Raw genomic sequence first — 15,733 nt, forward strand, 5'->3', positions numbered from 1 at the left:
CCTATCAAAACAACTTTGGCATGTGGGAGAAAACAGGAAAACCCAACGTAAACTCATGAGGTGATGGAGTGAATGTGCAAACTCTGCTCAGAGAGTGCCCAGGGTCAGAATCAAATCCAATCCCCTGAAGTTAGTATAATCAGCAGGTTTCCAACATGCACATTCTGATTGTTTTACAGCATCCCTGAATTGTAAACAGGCCTAAAAATCTTTTCTTTTGCTTCACCATTATTGTTTTGAACTCCAAGTTAACATTATTGATAATAAGACTGAGATACTGCACAATAAACGAACGCAAAATGTGGTATGTCTCAAAGTCTTTTTGCAATGTTTATTTCCCCACTTCCTTCATCTCTCAAGTGCATAGATCCCAGGAGCCATTGTGCATTCTTCAACCATCGTTTTACAGCCAAATAACTGAGGAGACCTTCACAAAGCAGTCAGAATCATGCTTGAACTCGATGAAGCGGCTTTGTGAGGTTGCTTTTCCTCAAGAGAACTCCTAAAACCATTTGGAATTTAGGATTAGTTTGATCAATTTTGGGTTTTTTTTCCCTATTTCTTGCCATTAACACATGTCAATTTCTTCAATTCCAGTTTAAAGGTTGCTGCATTGATAATATTAGTGCAATATCATCATTTTTCATTACTATAAGATGCCAGTGACTAGGCTGTGGTGAAGTGCAAGACATCAAGATTTGGCACAGTTCTCTCCCAACCCACTGTCTACCCCTGCCCATGTTTGTAATTAGAAACACGATGGGCATTTTTCATTTAAAACTTGGGTCCTATCAGAAGCACAAGATTGACCCCTGTTTGACACAGAGAGCTGATTGAGGTATTATTCCAATTAAGAACCAGAGTCAATCAAATAAGGTGACCCCCAAATAACCTCTGTGACCCAATTGGAACCAGGGATTTCTGAAATGGGAGTAAATCAGAGACAAGGACAGGATTCCTCTCTTCAGCAGAAGGATAGCTACGAAGCCGCTGATGAATTTTGCTTCTTGCAAACCCTTAAGTAATGATGCAATTAGGAGTATCTTAGTTACTGCTGTGGCTAATTTAGACTTCCAAGAAAGAAATTTGGGAATTTTAGATTGCCAGGGGCCAAGCGGTCTATCCAACAATTATAACTATGTTTGCCTATCAATGTTCTGCTTCCAAAAATTTGCAAGGAGTTTGCCATATCAGGGAGCCTTTAACACATAAAATTAAATCATTTGTATTAATTTCTACATTTCAATAGGTTTTGCAATTAAAAACATCCTGAGGAGTGTCGTGGTACAATGTTCTGCTTCCAAAAATTTGCAAGGAGTTTGCCATATCAGGGAGCCTTTAACACATAAAATTAAATCATTTGTATTAATTTCTACATTTCAATAGGTTTTGCAATTAAAAACATCCTGAGGAGTGTCATGGTACAATGTTCAGCAAGCTGTACCTCAAAATGATGCAATGCAATTGGGTGTCAAACTGCTGAGTTTGTGATAGTGGAAGCTCGTTTACTTGACAGCAGCTATGTGAAAAAATCTAGATATGAATGATCAGGTCCCCTTGCAGCCAACATCTACTCAAAGCCTTGGAAATATACAGAATGTTTTGCCTCTTTTCAGCTCTCATTTGAACCCTTCCTCCTCGCGTGGCTGCCCATACAATGCGAATTTGTTGTGTTAAACTTGAAGCAAAAAAAGTAACTGGTACTGTAAGTCTGTTTTGTCCATCTGTGTCACCATTGGCATATCCTACAGTCCTCGGAACTATCCTATTGACGACTCTAAGGATATTCCCTCAGTAAAGTCAGCAAGTATTCCAAATCAATATGAAAGTAGACCAAGTTCCAACAGTTCGCTTTCATAATGATGAGCATTGAGTATTTGTACAAAGTAACGTTGTACATTGTTACTGTACAGTCTTCTGGTTAACTAACCATGCCTGCAAAGCAGCTTGGATTCTGGGAGGTTTGCTGTCAACCAATTAACTGAAAAGTTGGTTAAGAATCTTAAACTGACATCTCTTGAGGTGAGTGTGCAGCAAAGCCAGGTTGGGAAATGCTTCCCTGGTTTCAATTTCTCACCAGCTGTACAGATTAATCTCATCTTGTCTCCAATGACCTTAAACACTCAGTTTCAATTGATTTTTCAACAGTGAAAATGTTAGTGTGCAAGTCCATGAATGTACGAGTTTCTGAATGTTTTGTGTGTGTTTGCATGAAACATCATACCTATACAATGGACATCATATTCACACTTGGATGTTTCTCCACACCATCTATCTAAAGGCGACTTGGCTCAGTTGGTTTATTTTTCTCATAACAAAGAGAGATAACCCACAGAGGACAAGAGAGGCCTGCAAGTCTTGGGGAAGGAGGCTGCTGTTTCAGTGGAGGAGGAGTGGCTGTGTTAGCTGAGGCTATAGTAGTGCACTCAGAATCTCTTCTTATTTTAACCCCCCTTAATGATTAGTGATCTACATGATTTGTGCTGCTTCCAGGTGCAGATGCAACTGCTCAGAAAACTATTCTAATCGACTTTCCTATTTTCAATTGTGCTTCATGAGAGGGAGATCACAAGCCCCTCAGTGTCTGGTGAAGTCAACGTCCTTTGGCACAAACTGCTATTTAGACCATCTAGCTCAGGCTTAGAACCTAAGCACACATTGTTGCAGAGCCAAGCTAGTAAAAAAAATTGGAGATCCATTTGGACATAAATGAGAAAGAGTATATTTTTATATACTTGGCATGGGAAGGAAGGGATTGGTTGCAGAATGTCCTGGAGGTGTTGCCTGATTAAAGTCCGTAACTATACGCTCCCATCACCCCAAGTTCTAAAATTGCAACACTCCTGGCCATGGTAAGCAGCTCAAGTAATCTACTAGCTTCATGTTCAGCATATTGGTGAAGGCGGGAGTAAATAAATCAGCTGGTATAGTGCCTTGGTCATGCTTTGCTCATAGCAGCTGTTTGAATAAAGTTATGTTTGAATAAAATGGTGTTGCACAGGATGAGGAGCTGGTTGTTGCCGCTCGCTGTTGGTGTGACTCTCTTAAAGTGTCCCCTTATCCCTGCTTAGTAAGTATATTAGTAAGGCTTTATCTGTAAACTTGGGGGAGGGGGTTAATTATCTGTTGTTTGTCTTCAACGCAGCTCATGGAGGGTTAGGTACTTGCAGATGCAGTAATGGTGTTTTTTGTTTTTAGTATTTCATTTAAATTTTCCATTCATGTATTCATGTCAAAATACAAAATATAATGTAATCATATCAAATCCATTAGATGTAATGAGGATTAAATGTTTTCAAAGAATGTGACCTGTTTTTTAGGTTCATCTATTTATGCAAGTAAAGTTTTTTTTAATGTAAATACAGCATAGTTTTTTTTCATCTTTTAAACTGTTTATTCTTAAGACAGATGTTCAGGTTAGGCATTATAAAAGTGAATCTCAAGCAACTGGAAAGCTGACTTCTCTGGCATCTACCAATCTTTTTTATAATAAAATAATAGAATATCAATGCAATATAGTCTGCTTGATTAAAATGCAGGGTACTTTGGCTGAAATTATATGATTTAAGCATAATGAATCTTCTTGACTTTTAACATATATCTGTATATACTCTGTATTTTTTGGATATGAAATTTCAATGTTAATAAAAAGAAAAATACTTACAAATTAGGAGTTTTAAAATTTTTTAATATTGTTGAGTCTTTCTCAGGACCTTGTCGCAAATATGATAGGGATGGTTTATAATTTTAAAGTCACAAAAGCTGATATCAGGTCTATATGATTTACTATTAAAGTCTAGGGATAACTCCCTAAATAAGATTAAAAAATTATGGGAGCAAGATTTTCAGCTCTCATTCTCAGATACTACATGGGATCCTATCTTAAAATTGGTAAATTCCTCCTCTTTATGTGCCCGTCATTCACTTCTACAATTTAAGTTTGTATATCTAGCTTACTTTTCTAAAGTTTAATTGGCTAAATTTTATCCTAGTATTTCTTTGAATTGTGTTATATATAAAACTGAAGAAGGTACTTTATTACATATATTTTGGTCTTGTCTTTTCTTTCAAAATTTTGGAAAGATATCTTAATGCAAATCTTATGCCTTCTTTAATTGCTCTTTTTGGATCAACTAAGGTAATTGATTTGAAATTAACTGTGTCTCAATCCCATGTAGTTTCTTTCACTTCCCTTATTACTAGATGCTCAATATTAATGAGATGGAAAGATACTGTCCCTCCTACTCATACTCAATGGTTATATAACCTGATGGCATGTCTAACTTTGGAAAAAAATCAGACGCTCCTCTAATGTAACAGATTTAAATTTTTCAAGTTTATGGGGTCCTTTTATTAATTTTTTCATAATCTATAAGATCATTTAGATCTTGTGAGTTTGTGTTTTTTTATGTTAGTGAAATTGTATGCTTTTGGCAAATAACTTCAGAAGGGAAGGGAATAGAATTTGTAGTATAGTATCATTTTTTAAATATCTTTTTCAATTTGCCACATGTTATCACTGATTAAACGATTACTTGATTATTTTCCTTTTTTAAAAATTTGATTCTATGTAACAGATTTTCTTATATAAGTTTTTCCTTATTTCCTGTTTCATATTACCTATTTATATTTAGATAAATATGGCTTCTACTTTTTGCATTATTCTTGTAAAATTTAATAAAAATTTGAAACAGAAATCCACTTCTCTCGATCAATACTTATACTAGAATTTCCCACGCTTTTATAAATTGTATGATTATGTTTTATTAAATTGTGTGCATTTTTCCCTCACTCTTTCATAAATTGTGCATGTATGTGCTTTATTCCTGCTATGATTTCACTGCCCTGCACATACATAATATGTCACTCAGGACATCACTGCTTAAGGTTTGGCTCCTCTTTGCTCTGCGGTATCGGGAAGGTAATGTGAAAGGGCGCACTGAACTGGCTTTTCTTGGTTCAGTGTGAATGACCTTACTGGTATATAAAAACGGGTATTCACATGCCAATTTAGCGGGTTTCCAATGTGAAAAGGATGTCTGAAAGGGGGAGGTCAGGTGATCCTAATGTTTGCAGAGTTGTCATGTGAATGGATTAATGAAGGAAGTTGAAGAGAGAATAGTCCACTACATGTTGCAGAACAGCTGTGGTGATGTTGTTCTGCATGCAGAAGCACTTTCCAGTCAGATTTGCAAGTGCCTGGCCGAGGCAGTATGAACAGGAGGTACTCAGGACAATGTAGACAAGTAAGGGTGTAGAAATAATGCAAATCAAATAAACTGCAGATGCTGGAAATATGAAACAAAAATAAAATCCTGGAAAATTTTGGAAGCTCAGGCAGCATCTGCGGAAAAAGAAAAGAGAAAGTAATGCCAGATTTATGGCAGTAATGAGATTATAGAAATATTTATATGTGATAATGTCCAGTCATTAAGAGAAGGCTATGGGGAGTCTAATACTGAAGACATCTTTTTGTATACTGTATTATTGATTGACTTTCATTATATTTGTCCTCAGTGTTGGCCTCAGGAAAGACCTCTCTCTCTATCCATGAAACTGAAGTTATTGCTGAGCTTAACTGCTATCGACAAGACAATCAAACAAAGGTATGTTACAGACCTGCATTGAGCATGTGATATAAAGAAGACAGCTTTTTTTGCAAAGAACCCTCAAATTTGTCATGAAATGTTGATAGATGCACTTTTTATAGTTTGCATTTGTCAGCTAATGCCATGTGCTTAACTGCAGCAGCATTAATTTGCTTTGGCATTAATTTGGTTGGCATTAATCCACTGAAGTAATTTACTCAGAGAAGCAAAGGGAGCAAGGATTTCCCAATGGAAAACCTAACATGTCTTGTCTGACGGTGAGAGCAGGTAAACCACAGCCCATTGTCAATTGTACAGATACAAATCCAATCTCTCGGCAATATGAATGATAACAAGCATGCATCTACCGTGAGGGAAGTATGCCAATCTGATGTTACTTTTACAATGAAGTAATTAATGATCTGTAGAAGTGTTTCTAAATGATAATGTCTGGCTTTCTTGTCACCAAAGATAAAGGAGGGGATGGCATCATGGTACTGGATGCAAGTTCCCATTTTTGCCCATTCAATTACATCTCCAAATATGACAGAAATACTGACTGGATGGAATTATGCTCACAGATGTAATAGTAAAGGATTAAAGGTAGTCAAGGTAATAACAAGAGTGGATGACAACTTAGTGCATTAATACGCTGCATTAATATCAGTAGATTGTAAATTGAGAGTCCAAGCTATGCTGAAATGGTCACTGACACATCACCTAGGAGTGCTCCATTCATGTACTTTACAGCAGGTCTCATTAGTTTGAATGATGCACAGTTCAAAAAGTTGCATTCAGCTGCCAACATCTATGACTGGACAAAAACAAGCTCAAATGAGAGAATCTAAAGTAATTGAGGACAAATCCAGCATTTTTCTATGCCACAACTCTATCTCTAAAGAGCCGACTTCTGTGGCAGCTTTCCAGTTGGTATAGAGCTTTGTTGAAGTTACCAAGGAATGTTTATGGCTTGAAAATCAGAAAATGCTGTAAACAATCAGCAGGTCTGACAGCAACTTTGCCAAGGATGTCCCTTATCAGAATAGCTCAAAGAGATCTTGACACCGAGTCACTGACACGAAACGTGAACTTTCTTTCTCTTTCTACGGATGCTTCCTGACCTGGAGAGTGTCTCCAGCATTCATTTTTTATGCCATGTTTATTTATTAACAAAGAGTGATGGAATAGCAGTGAGAAATTCGCACTGGGATTTCAGAGCTCGTCCAATTTGGTTCAGAAATAGAGCATTGATTTGAAGCAAATATACCAGAGAGCCATGGTCCCAATGAGCCTTGTTCTCTGTTTTCCTCGATTTAGGAAAAGGAATTTCAGCCAGGGTTCTTGCTTTCGTGGACCAAACATTTGAACATTGAACAACTCTCTTTCAATCTGCTCACTTCCCCAGATCTAAGGTATAGATTGGGAATGTTCATGTGCCCAGGCTATGCTTGTTCCTTTGTTGGATATGAGGAACACTGTTTCAGACCTACTCAAGACCCCTGCCTCAACCTTTTCTTTTTACCAGTACATTGAATACTTTATAAGTATCACAGGTCTCACAGAATTCAAAAGTTACCTCACATTTTCTGTCAACTCCCCAGTCACATATGGTCCATCTCTGACGCTTTTCATATTTTTTTTATTCATACTTTTCCCATCTCTCTGCATTAAAAAAAAACTGTATCTAGGATGCTCTCAGATCTGGTGATACAATATAGATAATAAAAAGGTGATTAACTGGCTTCAGAAAGGCTTGGCTGAATTATAACGATAAACTGAAATATGAGAGGCGGATTTTCAAGTGAATTGCTACAGGGCAAAGTATCTTATAAGAAGTAATGAAAAACTTGTAAAATATGAAGGGGGTACAATTTGAAGGGAGGCAGGAGAGCCCGTATAATGTGGATGTGGACCTTCTTAAACTTGATGATCACCTGAACTGGTTCCAACCCTACCAAAATAAGCAAAAAGATTTTTAAATAATAATATTAATTGAAAATTGATAAATTGAAGAACAAAAATATTGTGTCCAACATGATTGAAAAGAAATGGCAAAGTTGATGAAAATGATTCTTTATAAAGGTGTAATAGTATGAAATAGTTATAAAGGAGGTAAAAAAGGTTTGGGATCCCTTTAAAGGACACTTAAATTTGGAAAGTACGACTGACTTTGTAGGCAAAGTCAGTTTTGGAAATCATTGTTCCTTTTTGCTCATCCTTCCTCGAAAAAGATGTGACAACCTCATTAAATGAAATTGGAGATGATAAATGAGATAAATCCACGATTTAAGAGCCAACCTTTGCGGGGGGGAAAAGTCCAAGGAATTTTATTTGCATTCCTGTGAAGACCGAGGAAAGTTGCAAATATAAAAACATGCCTTTCTATCCATTGATGTTTTCTACCTCCATATAAGGGGCCTGACCAAATTCCATTCTACAGATCATTTATTTCCAATAATATTCTTCCTTTACAAAAAACTTTTGAACTTTTGAATTTGTGATTTGTACCAGACAAATCCATATGCTACTAACTTCTTTTAATTCATTAAATGTGTGCATCTTCCTTTTAATGCATGACCAGCCAGATTGGCGAATGAAATAAAACAATTGCATTCACCTCATCTGAGTCCTGGTCAGTGTAGTCAATTGGTTATCTTCCATTGGGAAGAGCCTATCTTCTCTTCCTTCACCACTGTGCTTCCTGATTCCCAGAAACATCATAATGAATCCATGCTACACAGGCAAATAAGATGGGATTCCTGCAGAGGGCATTTAAATCCAACAAGTTTGACTGATTTTGAATGCAAAATAAATTTTGGAAATCTGTGCTCATCCTACATCAAAAAAGGTATGACAACCTCATAAAATAAAAATCAAAGACAAATAACTGAGATAATTCAAGGATTTAGGAGCTTACCTTCGGACAAAATATTTCATCTATAATTTATGCTTTCCTCCTTGCACTTACATTTTATACATCCAGCCATTAGTTACTTCAATACTCTCTTTAACCTTTTTATCTGCAAGATATTTATGTTCCAAATGTAATCTTGCTATATGAGTTATTTATTTTTTGCCCTTTTAACATTTCTTGTTCAATGTTTTACATTAAACTGCTTCTACAATTTGTTCACCAATCCCATCGCTTATCAATTGCTGGAGGCCCCTCATTATTGTGACCTAGCCTGCCTTCAGTTTGGTATCATCGGCAACATTCAATATTTATTCAAGTATAAATCCCGATCGCAGGCATAAATTCGACAGGAGCATGGACCACAATTCAAATCCTTTTTAATGAGCAGTTGCTTTATTCTGAACTCTTAACACTCCTCCATGTCGATGACAACATTTTATAAAGTTACAAAAGATGTGAACCCTGAAACAAGTTAGTTCAGTGAATTCACCAATGGCTAGTGAAAGAGCCTGGTACAAAATTTATAATGCGTGAGCAAGAAAAAAGTTCAGAAACAATTTTTAAAAATCTCTTTAGAATAGAAGTTAATTGATCAGAGATTAGTTGATGCATTCTAAAGGAAGGAGGGAGGCATCAGATTATGCAAATACCATTTCTAATTGTACTATTTGATACTGGGAAAGATGAAGAAATGTACTTTTTCTAAGTCAGCACGTTTAAGATCATCATTAATGGATATAATATTATATCCATAACAAAGATAAGCGTATACAGAGCCGTTGTCATGCCCACACTCCTGTTTGGCTCCGAATCATGGGTCCTCTACTGGCATCACCTATGGCTCCTAGAACGCTTCCACCAGCATTGTCTCCGCTCCATCCTCAACATTCATTGGAGCGACTTCATCCCTAACATCGAAGTACTCGAGATGGCAGAGGCCGACAGCATCGAATCCACGCTGTTGAAGATCCAACTGCGCTGGGTAGGTCACGTCTCCAGAATGGAGGACCATCGCCTCCCCAAGATCGTGTTATATGGCGAGCTCTCCACTGGCCATCGCGTCAGAGGTGCACCAAAGAAGAGGTACAAGGACTGCCTAAAGAAATCTCTTGGTGCCTGCCACATTGACCACCGCCAGTGGGCTGATATCGCCTCAAACCGTGCATCTTGGCGCCTCACAGTTCGGCGGGCAGCAACCTCCTTTGAAGAAGACCGCAGAGCCCACCTCACTGACAAAAGACAAAGGAGGAAAAACCCAACACCCAACCCCAACAACCAATTTTCCCTTGCAACCGCTGCAACCGTGTCTGCCTGTCCCGCATCGGACTTGTCAGCCACAAACGAGCCTGCAGCTGACGTGGACATTTACCCCTCCATAAATCTTCGTCTGCGAAGACAAGCCAAAGAAAAGAAAGAAGAAGAATGGATATAATCTCCAAATAGATGCATATACAGAGATTTTCTTGTGTTTGACAATTTTCTTTAGAGATGCAGCATGGTAACAGGCCTTTCTGGCCTACAACCTGTGCTGCCCAAATACACTCATTAACCTACCGACCCTGTACATTTTTGGAGAGCGGGAAGAAACTGGAGCACCCAGAGGAAACCCACATAGACACTGTGAGATCATACAAACCAGGGTCGTTGGTGCTGTAATAGAAGCTGTGCTAACCACTACACTAATCATACCACAATGAGAGTTTCTCTAATTTCTTGAGAAATAACATGCATTACAGTTGAATTGTGCTAAAACCCAGAGTTTAAGAAACTGTTCTCCAGTATGCATCATTCATCAGTGAGAAGGTCAACTCGCTGAATGCCACAAATACAAGAGTCATGCACCCATTAATATTCCTTTCTTTTCTGTGCTGAAGCCTAACAGCCTGAATATGCCTGGGATTGTCTGATCTTGGAAGCTAAGCAGGCTCAGGCCTGGCCAGTACTTGTAGGAACACCAGATGCTGTAGGTTTCTGTGAGGGGCATTGGACAAAGTGGCAAATCTCTGTCTGCCTTACAGTAGACAAAAGTTAAAGAATTTCATGTATGTTACATTCTAAATGTAGTACTATGTTCCAATAATGGAACCTTTATCGTTAATCTTATTGAATTAGGTAAAGTGATGAAGCAAGTGTGACCACCTGTGCTAAGGTACCCTGTATTAGGAATTCAAGAACACTTCTGTTACCCTTAAAAACTAAAACATGTGAAAAATATTAATAAATGTATGACATTTCAAATAGCACTGTTAACATCCGTTTTTACAAAAATTAAATTGGAATGTCTATTGCAAGAAAGCATAAAATAAATCAACAGTTTGTCTCATGTAACAAGCTCAAGTATTTCATATCATGTCCAACCTAACGTACTGTGTTTCCACCACACCCAGTTGAATACCAGCAAGAGTATGTTTGGTGAGAGAACCATTCTAAGGAAATTCTAGCTTACGTTCCACCTGAGAGTTCCCTCCCGTTCCTAAACAGATATATTAAAAGCTTTTTAAATATGCTCTTCTCATGTCAAATCATGGACCCTTCCATCAGCACTTGTAATGGAAGCTTCTGCTGTGCCACATTGAAAGGAGATAGATAAAAACAACCGTAAAATGAATTGCTTTAGCTGGGAATCCAGTGCAGTAGAAGATCAGTAGAAAGGACTTGGCAATCTCTGGGGAAAGTTAGAATTTTATTGCTGTCAACTGGTATAGTTTCAAAATCACAACCTCTAAAACAAATGTTAACTTCTGAGCCTCTCACGTATTAATTAGGCAGAGAATATTTAGAAAGTATTTGAACTAAAGCACAAGCTATATCTTTATCTCTGGAAAATAGTAACAAAGTCATATATTGTGGGGGGGGGGGGGGTAAAACACAGGATTCTCTTGACTCTGTGGTTAAGTGAAAAAAAAACACAAATGCTGTAGAAACTCAACAGGTCAAACACACAATGCCTTTATGTTGCAAAAGTAAAGATACATCACCAACGTTTCGGGCTTGAGCCCTCCATCAAGGTGTGGGGGAACATGAGAGATGTCTGAACAAAAGGGAGAGGGGGAGTGGAGAGGGTGGGAGATGATATGTGGAGGGGGGAGGAGTCTAGGCTAGGTGGAGAAAGAAAGGAAGTAGGAACTGGGGGAGGGGGGGGGGGGGAAAGGCAAGCTGATTAGTGGAATGCAGTGAATTCAATGTTCATGCCCTGGGGTTGGAGAGTGCTCAGAAGAAAAAGGTGTTGTTCCTCCAGTCTGCGGGTGATCATGGTGGGGAGTGTGAAAGGCCATGGACAGACGTGAACTTGAATGTGACTCAGAATTGAAATAGTTGGCTACGGGGAGGTCACTTTTGTTGTGGACAGAGAGGAGGTCCTGGGCGAAGCGATCTCCTAATCTGTGACCTGTCTCTCTAATCCTCTTCGTCCTTACATACTACCCCCCACCAGCCTCTGCATCCAACACAATATCCGCGAGAATTTCCGGCACTTACTACAGGACCCCACCACCAGACACACTTTTCCTTCTCCTCCCCTCTCAGCCTTCTGTAGGGTCCGCTTCCTCCGTGACTCCCTTGTGCACTCTTCCCTCCCCACCCATCGCCTACCCGGCACCTTCCACTGTGGTCATAGGAGGTGTAAAACCTTCACCCACACCTCCTCCCTCACCACAGTCCGAGGTCCCAAACAGACCTTTTAAGTGAAGCAACACTTCACCTGTACCTTCAAAGAACTCATTTACTGCACGCAGTGGACCCTCTGTGGCCTTCTCTAGATCAGAGAGACCGGTAGCAGATTAGGAGATCACTTCGCCCAGCACCTCCTCTCTGTCTGCAACAAAAGCAACCTTCCCATAGCCAACCATTTCAATTCTGAGTCAAACTCTCAAGCTCACATGTCTGTCCATGGCCTTTCACACTACTCCACCCTGACCACCTGCAGATTGGAGGAACAACACTTCATTTTTTGTCTGGGCACTTTCCAACCCCAGGGCATGAACATTGAGTTCACTGCATTCCACTAATCAGCTTTCCTTTTCCCACTCCCCCCCCCACACCATAACTAGTTATTCCAGTTCCTACTTCCTTTCTCTCTCCACCTAGCCTCGACCTCCCCCACTTTCCTGTGGTGTCCCCCCTCCACCTCTTATCTCCCACCCTTACCACCCGCCACCCCTCATTTTATTCAGACATTTCTCATGTTCCCCCTCACCTTAATGAAGGGCTGAAGCCCAAAACATTGGTGATGTATCTTTATCTTTGCTACATAAAGGCACTGTTTGACCTGCTGAGTTTCTCCAGCATTTGTATGTTTTTTCATATCATATATTGTGAATCATCAAGTAATTTTATTTTATTAACTACATTGCGTCTTGGTCTGTTGAGTTTGCAATGCATGACAGGCATCACTGGTCTTCTTAATATGTACATAATGTGGGTGTCTCTTGGTACAGCGATAAAACACACAGTGGTTCTTTCATCTACTCTTCATTCTGAGTTGAAAGAATGAGAATGTTAAAATGAACTATGGACACTTACTTGTTTTGCTTTTAAATGTTCATTTTAAAGAGTGGCAGACTGTTTAGCAGAGAGAATACTTATAGCCTTTGTGAATTCCAGCATGACAGAGGCTGCCTTCGACTGTTCTTCAACTTGATGTCGATTGATTGTACTCTTCCTGCAGTTGGAGCTGACAGTCAGAAGCAAGGGTTCTAGAGTCTGATGGGAAGAGAAACAAAACTGATTAACTGGTGAGACCATTTTCAAGTTTTCAAAGTAAAGAAGCTGTTTTTAATATCTATGTTTTTTCTGATTTGTGAACTAGTAATGTTGTGAAGCTACTTTTTTAAAAAAAATGGACCCTTCCTGATAGCTTAGTTAGATACACGTGTGAACAGACAAACCAAAAGGTATGGCAGATTTTATCTTTCCTCTGTGCTGACTGAACTAACCTCAGTTACGTTGAGGAAGAGAAAATAAATGTGGCTTTCTGCTCCTATTTGCAACCCAGTGTTGGAAGCTAACGTGACTGTATGGCAGGCAGAATCAAATTGCTAACAACTAACATAATAGATGTCCACTTCAGCATGATGCTGAACCAAGCCATGAAAGACCCCAACAATGAAGACGCTGTTTACATCCGGTACCGCACGGATGGCAGTCTCTTCAATCTGAGGCGCCTGCAAGCTCACACCAAGACACAAGAGAAACTTGTCCGTGAACTACTCTTTGCAGATGATGCCGCTTTAGTTGCCCATTCAGAGCCAGCTCTTCAGCGCTTGACGTCCTGCTTTGCGGAAACTGCCAAAATGTTTGGCCTGGAAGTCAGCCTGAAGAAAACTGAGGTCCTCCATCAGCCAGCTCCCCACCATGACTACCAGCCCCCCTACATCTCCATCGGGCACACAAAACTCAAAACGGTCAACCAGTTTACCTATCTCGGCTGCACCATTTCATCAGATGCAAGGATCGACAATGAGATAGACAACAGACTCGCCAAGGCAAATAGCGCCTTTGGAAGACTACACAAAAGAGTCTGGAAAAACAACCAACTGAAAAACCTCACAAAGATAAGCGTATACAGAGCCGTTGTCATACCCACACTCCTGTTCGGCTCCGAATCATGGGTCCTCTACCGGCACCACCTACGGCTCCTAGAACGCTTCCACCAGCGTTGTCTCCGCTCCATCCTCAACATCCATTGGAGCGCTTACACCCCTAACGTCGAAGTACTCGAGATGGCAGAGGTCGACAGCATCGAGTCCACGCTGCTGAAGATCCAGCTGCGCTGGATGGGTCACGTCTCCAGAATGGAGGACCATCGCCTTCCCAAGATCGTGTTATATGGCGAGCTCTCCACTGGCCACCGTGACAGAGGTGCACCAAAGAAAAGGTACAAGGACTGCCTAAAGAAATCTCTTGGTGCCTGCCACATTGACCACCGCCAGTGGGCTGATAACGCCTCAAACCGTGCATCTTGGCGCCTCACAGTTTGGCGGGCAGCAACCTCCTTTGAAGAAGACCGCAGAGCCCACCTCACTGACAAAAGGCAAAGGAGGAAAAACCCAACACCCAACCCCAACCAACCAATTTTCCCTTGCAACCGCTGCAATCATTTCTGCCTGTCCCGCATCGGACTTGTCAGCCACAAACTAGCCTGCAGCTGACGTGGACTTTTTACCCCCTCCATAAATCTTCGTCCGCGAAGCCAAGCCAAAGAATATAAATTGCACAATGCTCAAGTCACTATGGTAATGGAATCAAAAAATTGATAGTAGATTGCATCAAATTGAGCTGTAAACAATAAATGATGTGCATATGACCACTTTTATGTCCTACTTAGGATTCCTGAACACTTTATAAACTATAGTTGAACTGTGGCAACCAGATTTGGTTCAGCAGGATCCCTCCACCAGCAATGTTAAAGGTAAGTTGTTTTAATAATTTTTGATTTTAGATAATACAGGAATAATATTTGTGCTGTTTCTTCAAAATAGAGCCATTGGATATTTTGTATCTGTGAAAGCCAGTGGAGTTTTGGTCTAATATCTCATCCAAAAGGCAGCCCCTCCAACACCACCTCAGCTTTGCACAGTGGTGTCAATGCTTTTGGAATTTTATGCAAGAGTCTTTGGAGTGGGTCTCTAACCTTCTCTTATTTGAAAAAGTTATCTTTATTTGGATTTCTTGATTTGCACTTTTTCAATTCAAATATAACTTGATACTGCATTATGTCATAATTTAAAAAAGAATAGGGTTCGGTCAATGCATTAAATTCTTTGAAGTACAGTACAACTCCAATTATCCAAAATTGGATTATCTAAAAATTTTTTCAGAGCCAAAATGTCCTCACAGGTTGGAAAAAAAATTCACTCAACATGAAATTAGAATGACGATTGTCCTCGTTTGAATTAACTCCCTCCTGTCTCTTTTTCCATTTCTTCTTTACCTTCCCCTAATGACTTTTCTCTCCTACCCCTCCTCAAACTGCATGCCACAGTCTCCCAGCCACAAGGGGTCAGAAGAATCCCTTGTCCCAGCACCATCAAGGAGAGCAGCCTCTCGGACAGAAGCGGAATCTCCTGCTCAGTGGCATTACCTTCCCACCTCTCCTCTTCCTTCCCTATATCCTCTCCCCCTGCCTCCCTCCTCGCCACACTGGAGCTTCCCATGCTGACTCCGAAACCTCCCCTCAGCCTATTATACTGCACATGCACGTCGGATGGATGTGTGCGGTAGGCTGAGGGAA

The 15,733-nt window shown here is 39.9% G+C and overlaps 1 long non-coding RNA gene across 6 annotated transcripts in view; it reads left to right on the plus strand.

Annotated features, from left to right (window-relative positions):
* LOC138763196 (uncharacterized) overlaps positions 1–15,733 on the plus strand; it is a 119,612-nt gene that overhangs the window by 66,086 nt on the left and 37,793 nt on the right. For 5 of the 6 annotated variants that reach the window (XR_011357381.1, XR_011357380.1, XR_011357379.1 and 2 more), the window contains exons 3-5: positions 5,518–5,606; positions 13,105–13,235; positions 14,828–14,911. This is a non-coding gene — a long non-coding RNA (uncharacterized lncRNA). The remainder of the gene's footprint in view (positions 1–5,517; positions 5,607–13,104; positions 13,236–14,827; positions 14,912–15,733) is intronic. The other variant, XR_011357384.1, reaches the window with a different exon arrangement.

This window comes from Narcine bancroftii, chromosome 5 (genome assembly GCF_036971445.1).
Source record: "Narcine bancroftii isolate sNarBan1 chromosome 5, sNarBan1.hap1, whole genome shotgun sequence".
Lineage (NCBI taxonomy): Eukaryota > Metazoa > Chordata > Chondrichthyes > Torpediniformes > Narcinidae > Narcine > Narcine bancroftii.